This window comes from Oryctolagus cuniculus, chromosome 9 (genome assembly GCF_051225735.1).
Source record: "Oryctolagus cuniculus isolate XC-2025 breed Fujian yellow rabbit chromosome 9, ASM5122573v1, whole genome shotgun sequence".
Classification (NCBI taxonomy): Eukaryota; Metazoa; Chordata; class Mammalia; order Lagomorpha; family Leporidae; genus Oryctolagus; species Oryctolagus cuniculus.
In genome coordinates, this window is record NC_142875.1 from 115,636,897 (window position 1) to 115,657,195 (window position 20,299).

Below are 20,299 nucleotides of genomic sequence, written 5' to 3' on the forward strand. Positions count from 1 at the left end.
AAATAAATAAATAAATCTTTAAAAAATTGGATCTAAATTAAAATGAGCATACTACATATCAATACACATAGGATGGAGAAAAAAGTAGTGGTTAAAGGGAATTTATGGCAATATACACACACATTAGAAAAGCAGAACAAATCTACAAAAAGTAAACTTTTCAAGAATAATAAGCAATTATATGTATTATAAAGCCAATATTTTATACAATGCTATACTATAATCACCCAATATATTGTTATATTATTATTTCAAACTGTCATCATTTTGATTAAGAAAAAATTAAATATTGTTCTACCTTCTTTTAACCCTTCTCAAAACTTTTCATTTCTCATGCAGATTCAAGTTTCTGACCTATGTCATTTCCTTCAGTCTAAACAATTTTAATATTTATTTTCAGGTAATTTCTAGTAACACCAAATTATCTCATTTTCTCTTTGTCTTAATATTTGTTTCTGTCTAATTTTACAGAAATTTTTGCTGGACATATAGAATTTATATTGGGGGTAGATTTCAACATGACAAATATTTTATTCCATTCTAATTTAATTGCATGGTTCTACCGAGTTCCTCACAGTTGTTATTCTTGTTCTTTTACCACTAATGTGTGTTGGGTTTTTCTTCCATTTTCCTCCCAGATTTTCTCTTGGTCTTTTGCATTCTACAGTCTGAATGATGTGCCTTGTATGTGTGTAATTGATTTGGGTTCTGGTATTTATCATGACTGATATTCTCTGAATTTCTTGGGTCTGTGATTTAGTGGCCATCATTAATTTTGAAAACTCTTGATCATTTTTACTAGAAATATTTATTGTGCTCTTTTCTCTTTTTCTTCTCCTGTTATTTTAATCATGCATAGTTACACCTTTTGCAAATCCTCCATGATTTCTGGGTATTCTCTTCTGATTTCATTCTTTTAACTCTGTGTTTCAGATTGAAAAGTTTATTACTCTGTATTTGGAGCCTATCAGCTCCCACCTTGTACTCTTTTCTATGGTGGATAACACAATTGTGAACCACAGTCATTCTACTGTGCTGTGAAACACCAGAGCTTCATTTTAATTTCTCTGTCTCTGTTTATATTACACAGCTAATTTGGCATGTTGATTTTTCCATTAGTCCCTGTGCTTATCCAGTATAGTTATTTTAAATTTCCTAACTGAAAATTCCACATTTGTATAATACCTGAGTCTGGCTCTGATGATTGCAGTGTCTCTTAAAAACTATTTTTACTTGCCTAGTGGCAAATTTTAAAATATTTAAAATTTATATTGGGTAAAAGGAACTGAAGTAAAGGAATAGTTAGTGTGAGAATTTATATTAATCTAAAAAGTGGAACACTTTTCATGTGTTATAAGTTTTAAAAAATGATTTATGTGAGAAACAGAGAGCCTATCCACTGATTTAATCCCCAAATGTCCACATCACTGAAATCAGGAATGAGGAAGGCAATTCAGGTCTCCACATGAGTGGCAGGACACCAAGAACTTGGGCTGTCACCAGTGCCTTTCGGTATCTGCAATAGCATGAAGCTAGTTTCAGGAGCTGGAATGAGGGTTAGAAGCCAGGCCCTGTGGTACAGGATTTCGATGTTTTAACCAGCATCTTGCCCACTAGGCTAAATACCGACCTCAAAGATGTAGGCTACTTATTGACTTATTTGTTTCTGTTTATTTGAAAGAAAGAAACAGATAGACTGACAGAGAGAGAAATCTTCCATCTACTGGTTTACTCCCCAAATGCTGTAACAGCCAGGGTTGGGTCAGGCTGATGCTAGAAGCCTGGAACTCAATTCTGATTTCCCTCATGGGGAGTGGGGACTCAAATACTCGAGTCTTCATCTGTTGTCTCCTCTACTGCATTAGCAAGAAGCCAGAATACAGAGCAAGAGTGGGATACAAACCCAGACACTCCAATGGAATCCGTAGCTGTCCCAAGTGGTGCTCACTGCCGAGCCAAAACCCCAACCTGAGGTAGGATGTTTTTAATGTTTGCTGCAAGTATAGGTACAGCTTTAGTTTCCTCTAATTCCTTTGCATTTTCTGTCCACTTTTGCTTTTAAAACTTACTTTTGGATTTGTCAGAGAGTCTATATGTTGTTTTCTTTCCAAAAAGAATCTACTGTTATATTAGGGCCCCGTGAAGATGAAGGGAGAGGGATCTTGCTATAGTCTAATGATTGAATCTCTACCTGTTAGGGAGCCTTGTCTCTGGACTGTGAGCTTCACTAGTCTCTCTCCAATGGTAGACACTTTCCCTGGCCCCTATTCCATTTTTTAGCTCTAAAGTTTGCAGTCTGTTCTCCAATAGATCCAAGACATGTTGTAGTTTTTCAGTTTGGGGGGTGAACCAATGGAAAAGGAAGACCTTTCTCTCTGTCTCTCTCTCTCACTGTCTAACTCTGCCTGTCAAAATAAATAAATAAATAAACCTATCTTTTAAAAAAAGGAATTTTTTTACTTATTAATAGCTTTTACTTATTACAATTAATAGCTTTTACTTATTAGTGTCAACTTGCAAGGTCTTCACATGCTAGAGTTAAAATCAACATAAATACATATAGAAATATATATACAATTGCAATGCATACTTGATTATATTAACAAATATGAAAGCACAGTTATCACAGAATGCCTAATAAATTAAGTCTGATATTCAAAAATTAAACATCAGAGTTTTAATTTCCAACTGGAAGACCGATAAGTTCCTGGTTCACACTGTTAATGTGAGAGCTTCATAACCTCACAGCTATGAGGCATCTCATGCAATACTTGACATATTCAGTCGGTTACTGTGTCTTTTAATCTCAGATATCCAGGAAAGGATGGAGCTGCACTGCACTGTTATCACTGTACTAACTCTACAACTTTTGTGAATTAAGATCCTTTATTATGAGTAATGTCTGTGTAGAGTATTTCTACTAAAATCAATCACTGTTGGGCTGGCATTGTTGTGTAGCAGATTCAGCCACTGCCTGGAACACCAGTATTCCCTATGAAGGCAGTTCGAGTCCAGATGCTCCACTTCAGAGCCGCTCCCTGCTCATGTACCCAGGAGAGGTACCCACATGGAGTTGCAGGCTTCTGGCATTGGCTTGGCTCAGTATTGGCTGTTGCAACTATTTGGGGGAGTGAGTCAGGAGATTGAAGGTTTCTCTGTCCCTCCCTGTCTTTCTGTAACTTCCCCTTTCAAACAAATAACTAAGTCATAATTTCCATCAGTATTTATCATGATTTTCTTCATAGTATGCCTTCACACTATATATGAATATAAATATATCATCAAAAATAAAAGAAATAATATCTATGGAGGCAAAAAAAAGTCACTGCATCATGAATCATGGGAAGTTTATACTTTACATTTATGTAAATTTTATATACATATATTAAGCATGAATAATTTATTTAAATAGCTTGTATAAAAAGAATCTCTTACCTACTTGAAATCAAATTGCTTGATTAGTACACAGTGCAAAATCATGAGAACATCCTTGTATTAATAGAGCATTTTATTCTCTGTATGTTACTTCTTAACTTTGATAAGAAATCACAGATTCCCAAGACATAATTTTGCAAGACTAGTCCCATTAATGCAGGAATTTGGAGTTCTGGAAATAGACTATGAACTGATAATTTGATGCAAAGGTGTGTGAAAAATTAGTTTGGGCAGGATGTGATTGTCCAAACTCCTTATGCCTTCTCCCAGTCCCTAATATAACTTCACTTAACATACCCTGAGCATGTACAGTTTTTAAAAACAATTCTTCCTAAAGCAACACTTATGAGAAAGAATGACAATATTTGTTACATGAGAAGCCTGGTCAGATCAGCTGTCCAACATCTTTAATTACTTAATATTCAGCATATGTATTGATAAAAACATGAGTTATAAGGCACAGAGTATATATCTTTTTATGTCTTAGAATTGCATTACAAACATTTTTGAACTTGAGCTCTGTTAAGAATTTAAATAGTTTATCCTTTCAGATTTATGCCCATGAACTGAATTAACGCACACTCACATACAAAACAACCCAACAAATCTGCTTAATAAATTGTCTCTTGGCAGCTCTGTGTATGGGAAAGAAGGTATTTGTGTGTGTGTGTGTGTGTGTGTGTGTGTGTGTGAAGTGTGTTCAAACAAGTTGGAGCTGACAGGAGAAATTGGAAATAGAAAATTCAAAAATCAGGATTCTTTCAATTACACTTTCCACTTACATGATTATTCTCTGACCCCAAACTTCACAAACTCAGAGAATTTTCTTTTGAATTCCAAATGAGCTTATGAGTATGACCTTAATGAAACACTTTTGACTCTCTTGCTTATGTGTCCAAGGAAATAAACTGAAATGGAGATGGTTTTCCATGCAACTGATTCCAGTCATGAAAGTGTGCTTTTATATCGTATCTTGTGATTTACTTACTCAAGTCTCTATTACAGAAAATTTCATCTAAATATGTATTGATTCACCAGTTCACAATTAAATTTTAAGTTTAAATATATTTCTAGATACTTTTTATGTGAAAACATTATCAAATAAAAAGTCTTGAGGAAAAAGTAAAGTGAAAAATATATTGATTTTAAATATAATTTAAAAGTTTCTTGAAACATGAAATTTTTAATGGAATTTTTGAATTTTTATATTAATCTAAATATATATTAATAATATACTTTTTATTTTTCTAATGAAAACATTATATAGCCTATCAGAAAAGTCACAACATGCTAAAAGAACAAAAAGTAAAAGTATAATTACTTTTAGTGTATATACACATGAATTTGTACATGGATGCATACATGAATTCTGCATTTGTGTATGTATATACAAACAATTCACATATACATATGTATGTATATAGGAACATACCCATATAAATTCGAATATATTCTGCATACATATTCAATATGTATTATGAATCAGATATTACAGAAGTAGTAGCATTTTTCTTTTCACACTGGCCTCTTTGCTGGCAAACCATACAGACCTTTGATTCTTACTATGATGGTAGGCCCTGAATCATAATTTCCAAGACCTGCAAAATGTTTTAGTGTTACGCACACCCTTTTAATAAATAAAGTCCCTTGTGGTGCAGTATTTACCTGTTACACTACTTTTTTTTCTGTTAAAATAAGCTCTGCAGTGAGCATTTTAGTGATTTCATATTCTATAGGCATGTAATTACTGCCTTAATATACACTCACATGTGTCAGCATTCTTAGGTTTCAGGGTATCTTTGGTTTTAATGCTTAAAGTCAACCAAAACACTCAGTTATAAACTATTCAAATTTAACTATATTCTATATTTTATATAAACATACACTTGTTAAAATTTTTAGACTTTACAAATATTTCAATTTGAACATTTCAACATCATTTGAACATAGTTGTCCATTTTGTGGGAAATAATAATAAATGATAAAACATTTACATATGTATATGAATATATATAAATACATATAAATTTAAATTTGTTAAGTCTCCAAAATCCCAAAATGTTACCTTATATTACGTATAAATAGTGATATTCTCTGGGACCTCTCAAATGCTCATTGTGTGTACAACAACAGAGTACTCTCAGCTGCAGCTGCCCACTGGACAGCTGGGCTCATTCTCCAGTTCCATCATTTTCCAGCTCACAGCTCCTCAGTGAAGCTTTTCACTCATGGGTGTCAATAAAATTTTAGATTGCTCTCTCGCATGGCTCTTTGGGATCAATCCAGAACCTATCAATATTAAGTCTGGAATGCCATAAGCTACAAAATTTATAAATAGTTATCCCTTTAAATTTATTTATATCATATTTAGTAAAATATATTCATTCTCTCATCAAACTATAATTTAAATATTAGAAAAATTCACTATTTTTAATCTTGAATAATTTTTTGCAGAAATAAATATGAAGTTTCTCAAGTTGAAAATCTGTGTTTGAGATTTAGATATGAAGAGTCTTATAATATCCAAAATGATATAGTAAAAAAATCGTTTATTATAAAAAAATTTTCTGTACTCATGGACCTTTAATAAGCAATATCTTCTTTCCTAATTTAACTTCTTTTTCAAAACCCAAACACCTTGAATCTTTGAAACAAGACTACAACTCATAAATGTTGCATTTGTTTTCACATCTGGAAAAGAACTAAATCAATAGTTATATTTGGAAGAACAAAAGTTGGACAGTGTATTCCACTGGGTGAAGAAAAAGAAGCTACCGCAAGGTAAAAGTAGATGTTAACAGACTAATGATCATTTTTTAATAACACAGGACCTTTCTGTGAAAAAAATACCAGTATATTTTTTTTCATTACTGTCTTCTCTTTCAGCTAACCTTTGAATGAGAGAAACTTCTGCTGATGTCAAATGACCACAAGGATACTAACAACTGGACTTGGAGCCTGTCGGCCGCTGGTGGGTATATCTCCTTTACCAAGCTGGCTTTCTTCACTACTGCCACTGACCTTGCAAACAGCTCCGACAAAGGTCGGAATGGATTCATTGATCAGCTAGACCAAGCATATGACAGTCTGTGCCTTAATTGAATCCCAAAAGGGGGCAGACTGGGTTTTTATTACAGAGGCCAGCCGATAGCACTCATTAAAAGCTCCACAGACTGTGTGGTTTACTAATTAGTTTATTATACAGACACCTTGACGATGGGCAAAGTTGTCATTTTGCCCTTTATCGCACAGGGGATGTTGTTAAAAGTTTAATCAGCTAACACTGACCAAGTTAGCTTGGCAGGCTGTGGATGGTCATTACTGAGGTCACCCCTGCTGTAGCAATTCTGACAGGGTCACAGCATGAACTTACAATAAAGAGAGTGTTACATAAGGTAGGAGCACACCTGAAAGGGACCCCAGAAAAGAGATGTGCTCTGCGGGGAGTGGGAAACAGATGGGCTGTTAGGACAAGTGAAGCCTTTTAAAGTTTATCTTTGCCTGCCATGTTTAACATATGCTTCCTTAAAAGATGTGGCATACAACAATCACTTTGATATGTTCATCAGAAATAAGATTGTAACAGTTTTTTTGACTTTTTTGGCCAAATATAGGATCAATTGATAAAATTACTGTGATTTATTTAAAGTTTACATAGTTCAAGTGAAGTAGGCAAGATATATTTGGGCTATGAACACTTGCCCTAGATAGACCAAAGAAAGAGTCATAAGATAGTCTATTATTATTGCTGCCCAGGCTATCATTTGAAGCACTGATCAGTACTACAAGGAAATTCTAATTTGCCAGCATTGTTCCATTTATTCTCAACCTCATGCTTTTCTAATGGGTTGCTTCTTCAGATGTATAGTATATAGAGAAAACCTCTTTTTATGTCCAATCAGGGTTACTCAATGAATGAAGGTGAATTCTCCTTATATATTTCAGTAAAAGCTTAGGGGAGATGTTATATTATACAGGAAATGAAAATTCTGGAAAAAATTTGAAACACATGTTTAAATAGATAAAACATTCATCATTTTATGTCCATTTATGACTGTCATAATGACTATATTTTGTGTTTTCAACAGAATTAGTCGTATAGTCACTGTAGTCCAGTTACTAAACTGACCTCATATACTACTGCCTAATTCATGATTTTGGCTTTCTGGACAACATCTTAGGAAGATTTTACTTACAATGTATCTATTTGTGTATGTTAATAGTAAATTTTAGCTCTATAAATGATCTGCTGAGATGTGCTGGTTTAAAAGGAGGTATTTGTATGTTCTCTATATATTGTCTTAGAATATCAAATCTTTAGAGATTTGCATAAACCTGATTAGATGGGTTAGATGATATAAGAATGTATTCATAATCAACAAACTTTTTTAAAGACTTGTTTAAAGTCAGAGGTACAGAGGGAAAGAGAGAGATGAAGTGAGAAATCTATCTGCTGGTTCACTCCCGAGGTGGCTGCATGGCCAGGGCTGGGCCATGTCAAAGCCAGGACCTTCATATGAATCTCCTATGAAGGTGGAAGGGATCCAAACACTTGGGCCATCTTCTGCTGCTTTTCCCAGTCCATTATCAGGGCCTTGGATTGGAAGTAGAGCAGCCGAGGCACAAACTGGGACCTATGTGTGATGCCAGGGTTGCAGGCAGCTTCCTCTGCTATGCCACAATGCTGGCCTCCTATTCAATAAATTTTATTTTGAGTATGCAAAATAATGCGCAATACAGAAAGTCATCTACCCCATTCATTAAAATATTATTTAATAGATTGTGTATTTTTATCCAAACTGGAATTCATCCATGAATCTATGCCTAGTGTTGAGGCTGACTAGAGTTTGTAAAAAGAAGGCGTTTTCATGGTTTCACACTCCTTCAGATTTCCAAGGAAGCTTCCCATGGAGAAAGATTGTGTGTTCAAGCCCACAGAAGAAAATGCTTCATCGTAAACCATTTTGGAAGACAAAATGAATTGCTTGACAGTGGAATTAAAAGTGCTGATCTTCTGTTTACCATTCCTGCCCCATACCCCACAGTGTAAACAGGGCATGAAAGAAGTAATGGGAAACTTTTAGTAAGGTATCTGAAGGTTCATCTTTTCCAAGTCATATCAACAGATCATGTTATTTTATTTTAAGATGTATTTATTATTTATTTGATAGTCAGAATTACAGAGAGAGAGAAGGAGAGGCAGACAGAGAAAGAGAGTCTTCCATCCACTGGTTCACTCCCCAGTTGGTCTCAACAGCAGGAGCTGAGCTGATCCAAGAATGTGTTAGGGGGACCAGTGCTGTGGTGCAGCAATTTAAAGCCCTGGACTGAAGCACTGGCATCCCATATAGGCGCTGGTTCTAGTCCTGGCTGCTCCTCTTCCGATCCAGCTCTCTGCTATGGCCTGGGAAAGCAGTACAAGATGGCCCAAGTCGTTGGGTCCCTGCACCTGTATGGTGAAACCAGAGGAAGCTCCTGGCTCCTGGCTTTGGATCAGCGTAGCTCGGGCCATTGAGGCCATCTGGGGAGTGAACCAGTGGGTGGAAGATCTCTCTCTCTCTCTCTCTCTCTCTGTAACTCTGCCTTTCAAATAAATAAATAAATGTTAAAAAAAAAAAAAAACAACAGAATATTAACCAGTGTTCCGACCTCAAGATAGTTTGGAGTCTCTGCTATCTGAATATTCTGGGATTCCTACTGCGAATATTAACATTACTAAAGAACTTAAATTGGCACTGCTTGCAAAAGCAAATCCGACATTATTTGGAAAATATTCCTAACACAATCTATACTTTTAATCCAAAGGAAAAGATCAAGCCTCTCAAAAATAAACTTATAAACACACACACACATGCAAACCTTTCACTAATAGTGAATTTGACACTGTACAAGATTTAAAAAGACTGAAACCACAACTTTATCTTGTTCAAATATCAGGGTAAATTTTAAAGATAGAATTATTATTAAAATAAATAATAATTATTATTATTAAAATAAAATAATACACTTAAGGGAACTTATAAACTGAGTAAAAGACAAATATATATATATATATAAGAAAAGAAAATGATAAAAAATTTGGAAATAAGAAATTTCAAGAATAAGTATTTAAGTTTTAAAAACATCCATTTACCAGACAAGTGTTTGACCTAGCAGTTAAGATAAGACTTGGGACAGTGCCATCCCATAACAAAATACCTGGGTTCAAGACCTGGCTCTGCTTGCAATTCCAGATTTGTGCTAATGTACACTTAAGTAGGCAGAAAGTGATAGTTCAAATACTTGGGTCTATGCCATACATGTGGGAGACTCAAATGAGTTCCTGGCTCCCATCTTCTGCCTGGCCCAGTTGTGGCCTTTGCTGGCTTTGAGGGAGTGAACATGGAAAAGGAAGATCTCTCTGTCTGTCTTTTTGTCTCTTTCATTCTCTCTCTCCCTGCCTTACAAACAAACAAAAAGATTCACCATCCAACTAAATTAAAATGTGATTAAACACATGGCCTGACATAGATAGTAGAAGAATCAGTGAATCAGTGAATTTTAACTAAACAGAAGGCAAGTCAGAGACAAAATCAGTAGATAGAAAATTATTATTATTATTTTTTGACAGGCAGAGTGGACAGTGAGAGAGAGACAGAGAGAAAGATCTTCCTTTGCCATTGGTTCACCCTCCAATGGCCGCCACGGCCGGTGCACCACACTGATCCGAAGCCAGGAGCCAGGTGCTCCTCCTGGTCTCCCATGGGGTGCAGGGCCCAAGTACTTGGGCCATCCTCCACTGCACTCCGGGCCACAGCAGAGAGCTGGCCTGGAAGAGGGGCAACCGGGACAGAATCTGGCACCCCGACCGGGACTAGAACCCGGTGTGCCAGCGCCGCAAGGTGGAGGATTAGCCTAGTGAGCCACGGCGCCGGCTATAGAAAATTATTTTTAAATACGAACAATAGGAAAAAGATTGAAAAGACAATTAATTTAGTTTTAAAGGAGAAAATAAGGTAGTGAATTATCTGAGGTAATAAAAGTACAAAGAGACAGCTCTAAAATTATCTGGGAAAAGGATAATTGAGAATAACGAGACAAAAATTTTGTCCATTTAGTTTCTTATAGGCTTTTTTTTACTTTTATCACAATAAAACACATCCACTCAATCCAATACCTTGTAATATAGTTTATTTCTTTATTTGTTTAATGCTTACTTCCTATAGAAAATGCAAATGGTACACAATTAGAATTTTTGTCCCTTGTTCATTTAAAAAAAGATTTATTTTACTTATTTGAAAGGCAGAGCTCCAGAGAGAGAGAGATATTTTCCATTAGCTGACTACCCCTAAATATCCACAAAGGTTGGGATTGGGCCAAGCTGAAGCCAGGAGCCTGGACATCCATCCAGGGTTCCCATGTGGGTTGTAGGGGTGCAGGTACTTGGACCACCTTTAACTGCTCTCCCTGGTACATTAGTGGGAGCTGGATTGGAAATGAGCAACTGGAACTTGACCTGCAGCACAATATAAAAGGGGGTGGCTTAACTACTGAGCCATGACACTGGACCCTCCTGTTCATTTATGTCTATCATTCGCTAAGATTTTTGACACAAAATAGACAAACAATTTTAATAATGAATGAAAAAATAAATGATACTACTAAATAAAAATTCAATATATAATTTTATAACTATTATTATATTAATAGAAGTAAAATAAAGGTGTTTTCAGATAAAGATTGAACGTTACTCCTATTTTCATTTTCAGAAAACTTTTATAGAATGTTTTAGGGAAAAATAAATTTTGTAATGGGACCAATATGAGCAACAAGACGGTTAATTTGGAAAATGTTTTGGCAAATCTAAATTATGGAGTTTATAAACTAAAATTAATACTTGTAACAGCAAGGTAGAACTGAGTAAGTAGCCCTGCATTATACATCAAGGAGTAATTATAGAGAGATCAAAAAGTCTAAGTGACTTGCCTCATTCCAGAAGATTTTAAAGATACTGGTTCCCTGTAGGTTTGATTGTGTAACCTCCAGGTCACTGGTGGAGATAAGCAAAACTTAATCATTCCTATAAGAAACAGGAAAGAGTAAATTTTTAAAAATGCAAAATCAAAAGCACATACTGAGTGGCTGGTGTTGTGGCATAACAGATAAAGCTTCTGTCTGGGACACCAGCACATACATGGGCAAACATACTTGTTTGAGTGCCAGCTGCTCCAGTGCTGGTCCAGCTCCCTGCTAATAGATAAGTAGTGGAAGATGGTCCGAGTGCTTGAGCCTCTGGAAGGCTCACGTTTATATATAAAATTGTAATTTATTGGGTAACACTTTATACTTGTAAATATAGTGTGTCTTTTATAATTTTAGAATAAATCGAATGTAATTTGATGTTGAACAATGTATATGTAAACTTATCTTTTGGGAATTTCATCATTTCTATTATATATTCAATATATCTTCATTCTTTGCACCATTCATTCTAAATGTAGAAAGTAGACATCATTCTGCTCATTCCTAATCAACTATGATCAGTGCATTGATAATATCATATAGTAAACATCTTAGGAGGTAAAACCCTTAATTAGGTGTGACACGGAATACTGGCAATAAGCATTCCTCTATTTTTAAGATTTATTTTATTTGTTCGAAAGGTAGAGTCACAAAGAGAAAGAGATAGAAAGAAAGAGATCTTCTATCTGTTGGTTTACTCTACAAATGGCCAAAACAATTGGGGTTGGGCCAGGCTGAAGCCAGGAGCCTGGAAATCCATCCAGGTCTCCTACATGGGTAGCAGAGGTCCAAGCACCTTATTCCGAATCCTTTTGCTGGTTTGCTGGGATTTTTAGCAGGGAGCTCGATCCTAAGCAGAGCAGCCTGGACCTGAACTGACACTCTGATATGGGATGGCAGCATCACAGGTGGCAGCTTAATCAGCTAGGCCGAAATGTGCAGGTCCCAAAGCATTTCTTTTCAACCCAGGAGTTAATCAGTTTTCACTGAAGTGCTAAGTAAACACTTCTTAAATTTGAGTACTGTTTTATGATTTAAGAAGATTATTTCTGACTAATGGATAAATGTAGCACATTTTAATAACTAAGAAAATTGGTTTTAGTATTAATATTGTCTCAACAATTCTCTTGGCATCTGATATTCTGAAAGAAAATTCTGTATTTTCAGCTGTGTTTTTGAAATCATTTTAATTTTTAACACAGATAGAAATAATTCTTTCATTAGGTTGACAGTAACAGGAATTTTAATTTCCTGATGTGCAGTTTGTGCTGAGATTGGCATCCACCAGTTTACTGTTATTTTTTCACAGTAAGTGTTTTCTTGTGTGGTAAAAATATTTTAATGACTCTGACAATAAATAGTCAGTACAGTAGGAATGGGTAGAAACCAATAACAGGAGTCTGGAAGAAAGGAAGAGCAAGAAACTTGTAGGAAATTGGCAAGAGACATGGAAGTCGTATGTTATGTTGGAAAGGGTAGGCTGATAGGAATCAAGTTAAAACTGAAAGAAATTCAGATAAGGGTAAATGGGAGAAACATAATGCCTGGGCACAAGAGTTTTTTTTTTTTTTTTTTTTTTTTTTTTTTTTATTAATTGAGCATGTTGGTAAGATATTTGCTGTAAATATTATTCTGTGTTCAAATTCTTAGTCTCCGAAACACTGAAGATAGTAGTAGGTGGATGCTGAAATAAAGCAAAATTCTGTAGTTTTTCTACATGAAAAAACTATCAAAAAAGTAACCGAAGCCACATGATATCTAATCAGAACTTGAACAAAGAGCAAAAAGTGCTTAAATTAAACACATTTCAGTGTACTTTAGGGTCTTAGGAGTTGTAAACCCATGGATATTACTTTAATTGACCTACAGATTAAATGAACTTTTATCAAAATCCTGACCCAAAACATCAATTTAGAAGAATATGAGTATACCCACATGCTGCCACATGATAGAAAGTGTTTAGGAAGGAGACAGATGTGAGATGCCACACATTAGCAACAAATCATGATGCTGTAATTACTAAGATTCTGTGATGCTGTCAAATTAAGAGACAAGCAAATCAGTGACATTGAATACAGAACCAAAATTGAAGCACACCTTATATGAGAACTTAGTACAAGGTAGAGGTAACATTTTTATATTCATTGAAAAAAATGTGATTTTCTCTCTAATAAATTATTTTGGAGTCTTTATACATTTGCTGTGAATACAAAATTAGGTAACTATTTATCTCAAGATTCCCAAGCCCCGATTGTATAGAAAATGAATCTTAAGATGGGTAAGGTCATAATTTTTGTGTTTGAAAATCATTCTAAGTGACTAAACAATGTGCAGTATGCTAATGAAAGTATTCTTAGATTTGAGAAAAATGAATGCACACACATTTTTTTCCAGTTGAGAATAAAAGTAACATAGTTAAACAGCAAGTACAAGGATATAAATAACCTGTTACATAAAAGAAAAGCAAACACTGCCCATGATAAAGAATTATTAAAAAAAGAAAAAAGCAAGATTCTGATTTAAAAAATGTTTTTCTAGGGAATAAAAACAATGTCACAGTCATTGCACATAGAAATGTAAACACATAAATAGATGCTCCACTCCACAAGTCAAATTATCAAAAAACGAAATTTTACATTTTTACATGTGCTAATAATGCCCTTAAATATTTTTTAAAATGTTCAAATTCCAATATTCACAAAAATGTGATAAATTATTACAGAAATTGAGTATTGGTGTGAGTCTAAAACTAAATGACTTCTGGGAAGCATTTGAATATAAACTTAGCAATATTTCTTAAAAATATTGTGTGTATGGAAACTTGACTCACTAATTCCTCAGTTAATTTATCTTTAATTATTCATTGAAAAAAAGCTCAAATATTTATGTAAAACTATTATTCACAATTATGTTCATCATAATGGAGAAACTGAAATTATTTTAATATTATCTAGAACTCATTAAAATGCCCAAAGTTATGTATTAACCAAATACTCTCTAATACATCTATAATTCAAAATACTAAGTAGCCACTTAAAAAGGAGAGGAAAATACAAAATAACTTAAATATTGTTAACATATAATAGTAAGTGAAAAAACATAAAACAGTGTGACTCATAATTTTCTAAAATCTGTAATTCTCTTTTTAAATCTTTATCAGATGCATTTTGTCATCATATAAGTAAACTGTATTTTAAATTGCGCATGTATGTGGATGTGAGCCAAAGATATTCTTATAGAACCACTGAATGAATGGCAAATAAAACCAAATTCTAATACTCAATTATCCATTTTGGGTTTGTCGCAAATTTTTACATGGAGAGTACATTCCATTAAGGTTTCAGATCAGTTAAACACTTTGAAAAATTCTTATTAATAGTTTGAAAGTATGATTATGAATGACATTGGCTTAATTTAAGATGTGTCTATTTTAAATCTGTGTCTGGTTTACCAGGAAAAATCACCTCTGCTGAATTTACAAATCGGCTTTATAAATTCATCTGCTACTTTTTCCATGTCCTCTGGTTTTTGGCTACAATGAGGAAGGTGTCCTGCAAACATCTTACTGCATTGTGATGCTTTAACATCTAATAATCTAATGTGAATTGGTGCTGTAGTTATCTACATGAGAATATTCAGAAACAAAACCAAATACTGCATGAAGCGATCTAGATGACTCAGAAGGTGGGCATTCTTCCATATGGCTTAGAAATAAAGCCATGGCCTGAGCTGGCCTTTATGAACATAAAGTCTAGCTAACTACAGCTCTTCTATGATTACAAGATAAATATTAATGATGTATCTCCTTTATTGTGCCTGTTTACAAGGAATTTAATGCTCCAATAACCATATGAAGCTGAAATATAGTGGTCTGGGAAATAAAAGTAAACTTGTTTACTTTTTAATATTAATATATGCTTAATGATTATAGTAACTTTTTAAATCGAAGCACTCAACCAAGATTAGCTGAGTCTTATTTAATCTGATACTGGTAATTATATTTATTTTTGTACTCTATATAGAGACCATTTTTTCCTCTGTATTCACTGTGCCTTTTTTATGGCATTGATCAATTTGCATGCAATAGACTACTTGTTACTCAAATACCTAATGGTTTACATATTTTGTTCTATACTGGAGTTAAAACCCTTTGGGGATAGTGGTGTCCTCACAGGTCTGCTACAAGGTGCCTGTCAACTGGGGTCTTCTAATTTTTGGTTTTCATTTTGTAGGTAGGAATCAAAGTCACCTAGTCACAAACATAAAAAATAATTGGCATATGGAGCAATCAGTTCAATGTATCTATATCTATATATATCTATATATATATATAAAGAAAGTTTAGCTATGATTCTATTTCTACTCCTGAAGATCCATTTAAGATTTATTTAATAATCTCATAATGACAAAACTATGTTGATAGCCTTCGCTCTTGGGCTCTTTGAGTTAGTCCGGTTGTTGGCGATTACCGAGGCAGCTGCAGGCTCGTCCGGTGTAGCCCGCGCGTCTCTGCCTCATTCATCGGCGTGGCCCTGATGGTGCGGGAGGCTCTGGACTCCTGAAACTCTGGAGCGAATTTGAGATTTTCTTCACGTGCGTGGCCTAGAAGATGAATTCTTCCTCCTCTACTATGAATGAAGAACCTGATGCTCTATCAGTAGTTAACCAGCTACGAGATCTAGCAGCAGATCCATTAAATAGACGAGCCATCGTCCGGGACCAGGGATGTCTGCCTGGCCTTATTCTGTTTATGGACCATCCCAACCCCCCTGTGGTCCACTGGGCTTTGCTCGCTCTTCAATACTTGGCGGAATGCCGTGCAAACAGAGAGAAGATGAAGGGGGAACTGGGTATGATATTGAGTTTACAAAATGTTATACAGAAAACTACAACTCCAGGAGAAACAAAACTCCTGGCCTCTGCAATCTATGACATTTTTCAGTCCTCTAATATGGCAGATGGCGATAGCTTCAGTGAAATGAATTCACGTCGAAGGAAATCTCAGTTTTTTCTGGGAACTACAAACAAGCGTGCAAAACAGTGGTTTTGCATATAGATGGTCTTGATGATACGTCTCAAAGAAATCTATGTGAAGAGGCTTTGTTAAAAATTAAAGGTGTTATTAGCTTTACTTTTCAAATGGCTGTTCAAAGATGTGTGGTGCGAATCCGTTCAGATTTGAAGGCGGAGGCTGTGGCATCAGCGATAGCATCAACCAAGGTTATGAAAGCTCAGCAAGTTGTGAAAAGTGGAAGTGGAGAAGAGATGCTGGTCCCGCTCCAGGATACTCCTGTGGAAGTAGAGCAGAACGCAGAGCTGCCTGACTACCTGCCGGAGGATGAGAGTGCCACCAAGGAGCAGGACACAGCAGTGTCCCCGGTCCGCTCACACCCGGAGGGTGGAACTAGCTGGCTGAGCACAGCGGCAAACTTTTTATCCAGGTCATTTTACTGGTGACTTCAACTTCACTTTGGGGCTCAAGGACAGTGTGAACCAACAAGGGGCCAGTTTTCCATTGTTGTGGTGACCTGTGGGGAACAGCCCGGACTGGACTGAGTTACTGGAATTAAGACTTATTCTATGCATCTGCTCTCCCCCAATATGGCGCTGGGAGAGAAGTAAACAGCTTCCGCATAGCTGCCTCCAGTTCAACCAATAAACTGTAGGACTTGCTCCTGATTGGAGGAGAGCAGCGTACTCGGCGTGTGGGCAGCCGAGTTAGGATTGGCGGAGGAGGACTATAAAGGAGGAGAGAGACGGCATGCACCAGGAACATCTAAGGGGAACATCTAGCTGAAGGAACACCTGTGCAGCCCCCGAGAAGAGCCGGCCGGCGGTGTGCCGCTCCCCTGCGGAAGTGGGGAAAGTGGCAGGGGGAACTGCCCTTCCACGGAGGTGGAAGGGATAGTAGCCAACCCGGGAAGAACCAGCAGCAAACCCGGGGAGGGCCGAGCAGACGAAAGAACAGCGCAGGGTCCTGTGTCGTTCCTCCACGAAGAGGGGGAGCGACAGTGACCTGTCAAGTGCAATTTGCAATAAGTTATCATGAAAAAGTTTTTAGATTACAGGATTGCGTATGCTGCATTTACATTTGATTGGACATTTTACCCCACTGGGTGATAAAAAGGACAGAGGCTACAGGTGGAATTGCTTTGTTCCTGAAGGTATTTTGGTTTTATTTTCTTTTGTTTCGTTGCCTCATTTTTTAAAAACATGGGTCCACTGTTGAAACCAAACCTGTATGTGCAGTTTTACGTTTCATTTTACATGAAGCATGTGATTAGGAAAACTTACTTTCTCCTCAAGCCTCAAGACGTATCTGAAGAGAAGTTTCTAAGTAGCTCAAGTTGTGCATGAATTACTGAACATTTTTCTCTGCTTTTCATGAGCAGTACTTGCTTTGATACTCTTCACTGACAATTGAAAACATTTTTTGTTTATCCCCTTTTGTGCCTCTTTTTATTTTGCCAACCATTTTTGTAGAAAGGACATTACTAATGACATTTTGCAAATTCAAATATAATTATTTGAACAGTCTCCCCCCCAAAATTTTTGCAACTTATTTGCTGTTATTTCAACAAGATTAATACCATATCAGTCAAAAAGAAGGAAGTATGTATTTTAGCAAAGTGCTTTTTGGAGACCATTTGAATGTGACCAGATGTGGTTCCTGTTGACTGCTGTTCACTTTGGTTTATATCAGATCTTGAGAGTTAAGTCCACCATGATATTGCAAGCACTTATAAATGGTCTCTAGGCCTTACTTTGTGATTACATACTATCTCCCGCTAGACAAAAATAGTAGTAGTAAAGAACTGACAAACTTGAAAAAGGAAAACACAAATCAAATGCCTGTAATGCCACAGTGCCACTTTGGAAGAGTTGAACTTAGATGGTTGCCTAGCAGAAGCCTGTTCAGTAGGCATTTCTTTGTATTGCCTTTTGTGAATTTATTATGAAAATGCTGCAGTGATATTCAGTAAAAAAAAAAGAGACCCAAATTATTGCTTAATTTTTTTTCCCAAATTATTGCTTATAAAAAAAATAAAACCAGCATTGGTCATTTAATCTTGTTTCCCATGTCCAGCCAGAAAAAGAAAACTTTAGTTAAGGTAAGATATATTATACACACACATATATTTTTTTGGTAGATAGAAGCTAATTAATTGTGTGAAATGCTTTATTAAATTTCTAAAATATTTGGCAACTAAAATTTTCTTTTTGGAAATTCACCTAAATCCAAATACATTTTAAAGTTAATATGATTGAAAACTAATAACAAGAAATTTAAATTCCTTTTTTATAACATGTAGAGCTGCTATTTTACTACTTGGAGAATGTGAAGTGCAAATTGTACCCAGGAGGGTTTCCGTCCATTTTCATCACTTCTCTTTTAGAGACTGTTAAAAACATCCAGTATTACTTGGAGAAAAATAATTGTAAACTACCATCAACAAGGAGAGTCTAGATTTTGTTAACATTGTGACCTTCTAGAGGGAGAGGCATCGCGGGTGTGAAGAACGGTGCTTTTTCATGTATCTGGTCTCTGATCCAAGGTACACACACAAACAGGAAATAGAAGCATTCAGGGCACATACTGCTCTAAGTGTAGAATGTGATTTGCGCCAGGACCAGATGTGTTGAAAAAAGAAAACAAAACCACCTCCTTTCTATAGCCATTAAAGCAAAGTTTACTGTTCTAACAAGTTTGCATTTTAGTTTGCATTGCCACACATCTGCTTATTTAAAAAAATCTACTTCCATTTGGTAGAAATGGTTCAGTACAAGTGAGTATTACAGCTTGATGTTTGTGAGTTCTATTCCAGATCTTATAGAGCAGTTAAGACATCTGTAATGGCATTTTTTTTAAAATATATTGTAAAATAATAAAAGTTAACATAATTAAAAAAACTATGTTGATAACTGATTAAAGATTAGGAATTGGAGAAGAGTGTGATTTTTTAAAAAAATCCTACTAGGGGTTGCTTTCTGATGATAGAAGAGTTCTGTATTTTGATCTATGTGGTGGCTATATAAATGTATATGTGTAATAAAGTTTCATTTTATTTAAAAAGAAAGAGGACTTTAAACTGGTAAAACATAAGTCCTCTTATTTTGTTAATACTGTCATTAGCAATGCCAATTTCTAGTTTGGTAATGTGTTAAAACTATGTAAGATGTTAGTATGGAGAGAAGCAGGATGGCTTGTACCCAGGACCCCTCCATGCTACCACTGCAACTTTATGCAATTTTCATTTTATTTTTGTGATTTTCATTTTGATTTTAAAATAAATTTAAAGGTTAAATAAAAGTTATTGAGTCTAAAATCATGATACATTATAATACCTGAAGTACATAGAAAAATTTTCCTTAGTGTTATCAACTGCCCAATCATTATTCAAATTTCACCAGTTTGTGATTGAATATGATTTTTTCCTCAAAGGTTCATGTGCTAGAATTTTGGTCCTCAAGGGGACAGTGTTGAGGTGGCAGGATCCTTAAGAAGGATTAATGATTCTTGTAGGAATGAGTTAGGTCTCACAGGAATACATTCTCCATTTTGCTGGTCTGGATTAATTATGAGGAGAGTGGATTGCTATAAAGCAGTAGGCTCAGTCTCTTTTCTCTCTCGTAAATGCTCCTTCTGCTCACCAGTTTATCTGCCTTGCTGTGAGCAGCCAAAGGATCCTGCATCATAGCCAGTCCTTTGCTGTTTGAACTTAGCAGTCAACATTGTTATGTATTTCTGTTACGCATCACAAAACACACCAAGCACCAGAGTAAGGGAAAGGGTTTATTGGGGAAAACGCAGCAGACTGGAGGGAAGGGGCGAAGAAGGAAAAGGAGAGTAAGAGAGAAAGAG

At 35.6% G+C, this 20,299-nt stretch overlaps 1 pseudogene; it reads left to right on the forward strand.

Moving 5' to 3' along the window:
- Positions 1 to 15,924: 15,924 nt before the first annotated feature.
- Positions 15,925 to 16,957, forward strand: LOC100339556 (armadillo repeat-containing protein 1 pseudogene; annotated as a pseudogene).
- The last annotated feature ends 3,342 nt before the right edge of the window (positions 16,958 to 20,299 follow it).